Below are 8,165 nucleotides of genomic sequence, written 5' to 3' on the forward strand. Positions count from 1 at the left end.
CTTAAATCAGATTTTTGCTTGTCTCTTTTCTGCCAAAACACTAGCAAAAAGAAAGTTTCTGGAGCTCTAACTAGTAATGGATCAACTGAAGTCTTGAGAAGGACTGAAGACTTGCAGAGAATTTTACAATGAAGTACTTTGTCAAAGACTGTCCTAGGAGTACTCGTTGGTGAGGTGACTCCAATGCAGTTATGTAAATATTTGCACCACAGCAGCGACTCCTAAACTAAATGAATGTGTGTCTTGCTTACAGTCTAGTTCAGAAAGACTGCTGAGATGGGCTGTTGTGGTTTGGCACTCTGTAAAGGTGGCCTGTAGAGTATCAGCATGGGACACACATGACCTGTGTCTTCTAGGAGCAGGGCAAGAAGGTGTCTGGAAGCAAGATGTGCTCTTTTTCAGTATTGCTGGTGGAAGTGATCCTCCTCCTCACATTGTGTTACCTAAGAGCCTGTGCTCTTTCTATGTGTCCCAAGCACAGTGAGGAGCAGAAGATATGCAGGAGAGGGGAAAGAGGGCACCAGCTCAGTAATCCCAGAGTCATTTGCATCGTAGCTTTCAATCTGTTCTGAAGTCCTCCAAAGACACATCCTCTTTTCTTCCTCAAGGACCTCCTCAGGGTGATACAATGATAATATTTGGAAAGCTGCTGTAAATTCTGGGGTGCTAGGAAAATGTGACATGCTTACTATAGTTTGGAGTCATGAACTTAATTTTATGCTTTAACAAATTTGTTTCTAGCATTTTTACCTTGCTTGCAAGCATATGGATAATAATAATAATGTACTGATAACTCATCTATAAGGCTGATCTCCAGTCAATAATTTTTATGGAAAGTACAAGTCTTTCTGTTCCACTTTTTTCTTCTTCACATTATAAAAATGGTTTCAGTTATTTGCATTGTTTCTGTATTAGTGATCTAGGTCACCTGTGTCTCCATGCTTAGTTGTGACTGTGACAGATAAGGGTAATATGTGGGGTGTTTAATACTGAATCCATTACTTGAAAGTAAGACCTTTAGGTTCCAGGGTATCTGAGTTCTTTCACACTTGTGAAAAATGTATATTTGAAGTTTAATAAATGTAGTTATGAATGATAGCTTCTGTGTTAGAATGACAAATTTTTGTATAAGAAATGTTTGTATAACAAGTCTGTGCTTGTATAGCACTTAGATATAAAAAGAAAGCCTAACAAAGGGTGAAAGCATAGATAGGTATCCTGGCACATGGGAAAGGTGGAGATGGTTGATGGCAACCAGCATGGCTTCACCAAGGGCAAATTGTGTTTGAGAAATTTGGTGGCTTTCTCTGATGAGGTCACAGTGTCAGTGGACAAGGAGAGAGCAACTGATGTCATCTATCTGGACTTGTGCAAAGTGTTTGACACAACATTCTAGTCTCTAAATTATAAAGATATGGCTTTTATGGATGGATTGCATGGTGGATAAGGAATTGGCTAGGTGGTTGTGCTCAAGTGGTAGTGGCCAATGGCTCAGTGTCCATATGGGGAGCTGTTATGAGTGATGTTCTCAAGGGTAGTTCCCCTTATTCACCCTGGAGAAGAGAAGACTCCAGGGAGACCTTATAGCATCCTCCCAGTACCTGAAGAGGTCCACCTCACTATCTGCTTACCTAGTCCAGACTTCACTAGTTTGTAAGGATGTTATGGGAGACAGTGCTGAAAACCTTGCTGGAGAGAAGATAAGCAAAATCCACTACTATCGTCTCATTCACCAGGCTAGTCAGTTCACTGTAGAACACTAACAGGTTAGTCTGGCATGATGCCTCCTTTGTAAGAATCTACCTGATCACCTTCTTGTCCTTGAGGTGTCTGGAAATGGCTTCCAGAACGATTTGCACCGTCACCTTCTCAGGGAATAAGGTAGGGCTGACCAGCCTGTCAGTACTCAGATCTTTCTTGTTTCCCTTCCTGAAGAGAGATGTGACATTTGCTTTCTTCCAGTCCCTTGAAATCTCCCTTAATCACTAAGATCTTTCAAAGATACCAAAGAATGAACTTACAGTGACATCAGCCAGGTCCCTCAGTGCTCATGGGTGTGTCCCATCAGAGCCCATGGACCAACTTGTATACATGTTTCTGAATATGATTCTCCTCCCCTGGGGGTTGGTCTTCCTTGGTTCAGACTTTGTCAAAGGGCTCAGGCCTGCAATTTGATTGTTACCCCAGTCTATCACTTCCTCACTTAACTATTGGTCATCTACTCTCTCGTCATCACTCCTAGCTCAAAGTCTTCCCACAGGGTGAACAACCTCTGGGACTTTGCTCCACTGCAGGTGCATCCAACCTGTCAGCTCTTGATCCTAAAAGGGTATATCATTCATATCATATCCCTGGTTGTATCATTCCTAGAGCCATGAAGTCACTCATGTCTGATATGCTCCAGGTCTCCCCTAGCTGCTGTGGTGCAGGGAACAAAACTGTAGAGAGATAATAAAAATACCATACACCTTTCTAAAATTCCGTAGCTTAGAGAAAGAAAGATAGAATGTCGAATCTGAACAATTGTCTTCCCCAATGATAATCTCAGTACTGGGATACGAATCTCATTTTTTTTTTTTAAGTTTAGGCACACATGGTAGCTTGCTCTCAAGGCAAAATCATGATCTTCAGCCCTCAGGAAAGCCAGCTGTAAGCTTCTAAGTTCAGAAAATTGAAAATATTTGGATCCTGACTACTGAAAAGATGGAGATAGAAGGAGACAGAATTTGATTTAGAGACAGAATTTGATTTAAACAGCTGATTGACTTCCCTTAGGGCAGGTCTCCTGTACAACTAAGCATATTTATCTCTGTTGACACCTCCTTTAGTCAGATTTAGTCAAAATATTAGCCTTGTCTTTTGGCACACAATAGTGAGGATGTGCTTTCTATCAATGAGGGGAGAAGTCCAAAAAGCGCAAGCACTGAGCAGCAGTAACTTCAGTCACAGTTATCCATACATCTTCTGATACACAATTTCCAATGTCTGATTTCTCAGTGACTTGTGAAATTACTCCTCCCCGTGTTGGCTAAGGTAACGGTTATCTGTTATTCCAATCTTAAATTTATGCAATTTAAGAAAAAAATACATACTGAGTTAGTTTACAAAGCTCCCTAGTGAAAACAGCTTAATTACAAGAGCTGAAAACATCATGTTAAAATTAAATCTGCAAGATCCTGCTGGTTAGCACTGTTTTGTTTTGTTTTTTTTTAAAGTGATAGTAACTCTTGCAAGATCAATATTTTGTTAAATTCCAAGAAGACAACTTAAAATCTAAAAACTGGCAAGGCTTTGGCAGATGTCTCTTCCCTTTTAGTTAGTGGCATCCTGGTGCATGCATCACACAAGTCATGCTGCACAAAAGAGAATTGCTGCTTCTTTGTGTTATGATGTTTGTACTTTATTGCCTTTTTGCTGCTCTTTGCTCACAAGGGGTGAATATACTGAGGCAGCATGAAAGTGCTGAAAAAAGTGTGCAACTGAAGCTGGCAGATGACAGCACAGAGCCAGTGGTTTACTTGATTCAAGAGGTGCATGCTTTTTCTTCTACGAAGTTCATTGGAAGCTGAGATGCATTTTAAGGGTTAGTTAGGTTTAAATATTCAGTGTTCAGCATCCTAATGGATCATCCTGGTAATGTTTCTTGTAAAGGGATATGTAATTTTTATAAGCATTCAATAGGAGTTCAATTTCTTGTGTTTTTCTAGAATGACCTCCAAATGTCTTTCGTGAGCTTTAGGTTACTGAATTCACTTTCTTCTCTTCAGTTCCTTTAGATACTCTTTTATTTTTAATACAGTTGCCTTAGGAGTTGCACTTTGCATTAAATGAACTCGAGTAACATCCTGTCATGGGCAAAAATATCAAGTATTGAGAGGATCTAGCTCAGCCAGATGTCAGCATAGTTACGCTCTGAGAACCTAAAATTAAGAACCTGGCAGTTTTTCCTTAATCCTGGAGAAATCTGAGATCCACAGACACCCTTAGCGTTGCTCAGAAACTTCTTGCTTAAGATTAGATGAACTCAAACCTCCACAAAAGGAAAGCAAGGATAATAGTGGTAAGGGCATGTGCATTTTAGAGATTTCTGGGTTCTTGGGAGATTTCTGGTCCTGCTGCAAAGACTTATGTATTTTGCATTAAGTGATAACAGCGGAGAGAAGGTCTTTTTTGAATGATTCTTTCATTACATTATATATTTATGTTCTTACTTTCCTCTTCTTCATCCATTGAATCTTTCATTTTCTCCTGTTGATAAGAAAAGTTCTACAGGAATAGCACACTACTTTCCAGAGGTTTTGAAAAGGTAAAGGAAGGATTTGAACCCCTGCCCATCATTGTCCTGGATTACTAACTGTTGTCTAAAATCAATTCCTTTCAGCTTTGTATTCAAAGACAAAACTCTTATTTTCTCATCAGGGTTTGGGAGAAGGATCAAGAAAGTGGAGGGCAATACCTTTTGCTACCCCTGAGGCACCCAGAAAGGCAGGATGTCAGACTTACCTTTGTTCTTGCCATATCATGTTGGCTAACATAGGGAGTCACATCCCTGGGGGTCAAAGTTTGGTGGATCTAACTCTGCCTGTATGGTAGACAGGGAACAGAGAATCGTGGACTACATGTTGTTAATTCAACAGCTAGACCAGGTAATCAGCTAAGGACATGGTGGCCAGTGTTGTTATGGTTAAGTCAGTGTTTTAGTTTTATGCATGTTTCAGTCTTGGCTCTAAAGAAGTTTTTTTTAATTTGAATAAGTCCTACAGACAGTATTTTAAATTTAAATCTTAATCAAGGAGTTATAATCTCATTTTCTTAACACTGGAAAAGTTGAGAACATGTTTTCCAGAGTTTTGTGGGAAGATAACTATTTTTGTTTTTCATATAAGTATTGATTTTTAAATTCTACAGTGATATTTTGCCTCAGATAGCTTCTAATATAAAAAGCCAATGGCAAAACCAAATGATCTTTATGGATTTCTTCACACACCAGCTTTTTATTTTGATAGCAGCAGGAATATGCTTGCTATTAATGTAAATATAAAAAACTATTTCCTAGAATAAGCTTCTGCCATTTAGAAAATATAAAGAACAGTCACGTTTCAGTGTTCCACTAGGGAACCATATATACTATATGAAGTTGGTGGAAGATTTCCAAGGGCTAGTGAAAAATTTTATTAGATAGACTGTAAATTACTATGAAGAGAAGCAGAGAAGAGATGAAGAGATGAATTTTTTTCTCAGCTTATGGACCTTAAATCATAGAAAAATATTTTCTAGGAAATATGACGTTTCTTAATAAGGAGTAAATGTGTTATTTTAGGAATTTATTTGCCTTTTTTTCTTCCCCAGACCAAGTTGCATAAAATATATTAAATAGTTATAACAGAGAAAGCCACAGATATGCCCTTCAAATACCCTTCTAGAGACACCACTGGAATGAGCCAAAATAAAAATTCAGCACACCACCGTACAGCTTTTATCTCTCTATTCTTCCATATGCAGAGGAAGCACACTTCACCATATCTACAGTAATTTTAGAAGCTCATATAAATCACAAAAACAGTGTCCTCACAACAGTTCTTGCAAAAGACTTCAGTAACCAACCAAACTGGGAGCAATTACCTGCAGTCATGCTGTAGGCTCTTCTTTTCAAAGCTTCCCACAGTAGCTGAGAGAGGGAGATGAATTAATCTCTCTTTTGTCTTCCCAGTAAGTATCAATTAGTGTAAAAAAAGGCACTCTATTTGCCAGCCCATGGCAGTAATTGTTGTTTGTTGCCTGATCTCTCTGCTATGGCAATGAATACTCAAAACAGTCCTGGAAACATTTTTGTGTTCTCTTGCTGTGGGCAGCTCGCCTTGCTTCATTTTTTCAGAACTGGCTTGGAAGGCTGCCTGTTTTCTGTAACTGAGCACTGTACCTTAAAGCTTGTATTTAACAGATGTAGATTAGAAGGCAGAAGCAAGACTAAAGACTAAGAAATAATACATAAACAATATGAAAGGAAGATACATGCTAGAAAAGCTTGAATTCCACTAGGAGTCTAATACCAAACTCTGGCTTCTGATCAACATCAGATACAGCCGCAGAAACTCCTGTGAATAGTGAGGGAGGCCATGAGTTTATGCCAACAATTGCTTTGAGATGCAACACAGCTCAAGTGTCAAGCCTTCAAAGGTCAAGTCAGCAGTTTAGCCACAAAGCATCAGTGTTGCCAATAGGTTTAGATAGGTGAACACCAAATCAAAAATCCTTTCCAAAATATAAAGTTTCACACTTCTGTTTGGTTGCCATTTATCAGCAGATGCTAAATACTTTATCCTTGCAGTGTTATTTGGAAATTGAACTGCTACTAAGGTAAGTAACTGGTTAGTTATCCACAGCAAAGTGCAACAGCTTCTAAAAAGAAAGAACTTTCACTTCCTCTTTTATATTTGTCTGTTCTGCTAAAAGTTGTGCTTAAGTCTTTTCGATCTCATAGAAGAGATGACCTTGGGCCTTCCAGCTCTGGGGCAGATGTTCTTATTCTTGAAGTGCTGGTTAGGCTTTATGAGGGAAAAAGCATCACAGCAGCAGCAGTGATTTATAGAGTGACATGGAGATGGGCACCCAGCATTGGAAGAAGTCATGGCTGTGATTTTAAAATGGAGGGAGGCAACTCCCTGGAATGCAGGGTAAGAGAACTGAAGTCCCAAGCAGAACCACTGATTTTGGTGCTCAGATTCCCTTAAACATTTGCAAATGATTGCTGTGAAGGAACTCTTTCATTTGAACTCAGCCCACTCAATCCTCTACAGATGACTGTTGTCAGATAATAACATTGTCTAAATGAACTACCTTCAGCAGAACACTGACATATTCCCCTGAACTTCAGCTTAGATTTATGACAGAAAACACAATACTTCTTTTTCTGAGTTTTCTTACTTGCACTTGTCCTTGTCATACCTTCATCAAATGTTCAAGATTATATCTTACAAATATTGTGTCTCTACATATTGCAGCAAAGAAAGACACTTAGATTTCACTTTTCTTCAGAAAGGAGAACTATCTTGGGGTGATCATTCTTTCACCTGTGGCTTTCAAGTACATGGCCTTCACTTCAAGGAAAGAGGTAAAGAGTTGTAGCCTTGTTCCTACACTAATCCATTTTGAATTATGAACCTGGTGATGAAAAGAGATATTTCAGGAGAACACAGAGTTTTCCTGAATAATGTTTGCAGAGTGGTATATCTGCTCAGCTTATTTCTTTGAAGCAAATTCAAGAGTCTGCTTACAAACAGGTAGTAATCTTTCTTGGTTCCACATGGCACAGGATTTCAGTGGCACATGAAGATATAGTATTGCATTTAGAGTGCCATAAGGGATTTGTGTTGTGAGTGCATGCAACCATGCATAGACTTTGAATTATTGTCCCTTTGTCAAATGTGTAATGGAGTCAGCAAGCTGCATATCTAGTCTGAGTCAGAGTTCTCACATTTGTGTAGGCAGTATGATAGTATTACTTCAAGAGAATGAATGGTTGTAAGTATGTCCTGTATTTATTTACGTATTTTTAAGAAGTGACATAAAATCTAAAATTTTAAAGAAAAATTTATTTCTGATTTCTCTGGTTTTTGTTCTGTCTTCCTTCCTTTTCTATTTTCCATGTCTTAATAAGTAGACTTCAGTTACTAAAAAGAGAATATAGGAGGTGATTCATTTCCAAAAAAACACAATAGTACCAAGAAAACAACTGCAAGTGAAGTTTCACATTTGTTTATATAATAAGAACTTGTAATTTCTCATCAATTAGTGACTGCAAAAGCTAATTCGAAGCAGCAGATGACATGTAGGAAGACGACCTTTTTTTTGTGACTTAAGTTCTGGATGGTAACAGCCATTGGCTATAGGAAGGTGTCGTGTTGGGATACACTGACATTTGGAGTAAAAGAAAAAATAGTCCTTTTTTCCTCTCCTTTGAATTTTAGAGATGTTTTTTATGGAAACCTCCATAATTTCAACTGTATTAGAAAAATATTTTCTCTCTGATTTCTCTTTCCTATGAAATGTCTGTAGTCTATTAATCTGAGATGTCTTGTAATCTCTGAAGTGTGACTTTGATCTTGTCTTTGCTTCTTAACGGAGTGAAGAAGCATATGCATTTTTTGTCTGAGGTAAATGAGAGC

This window comes from Calypte anna, chromosome 3 (assembly GCF_003957555.1).
Source record: "Calypte anna isolate BGI_N300 chromosome 3, bCalAnn1_v1.p, whole genome shotgun sequence".
Lineage (NCBI taxonomy): Eukaryota > Metazoa > Chordata > Aves > Apodiformes > Trochilidae > Calypte > Calypte anna.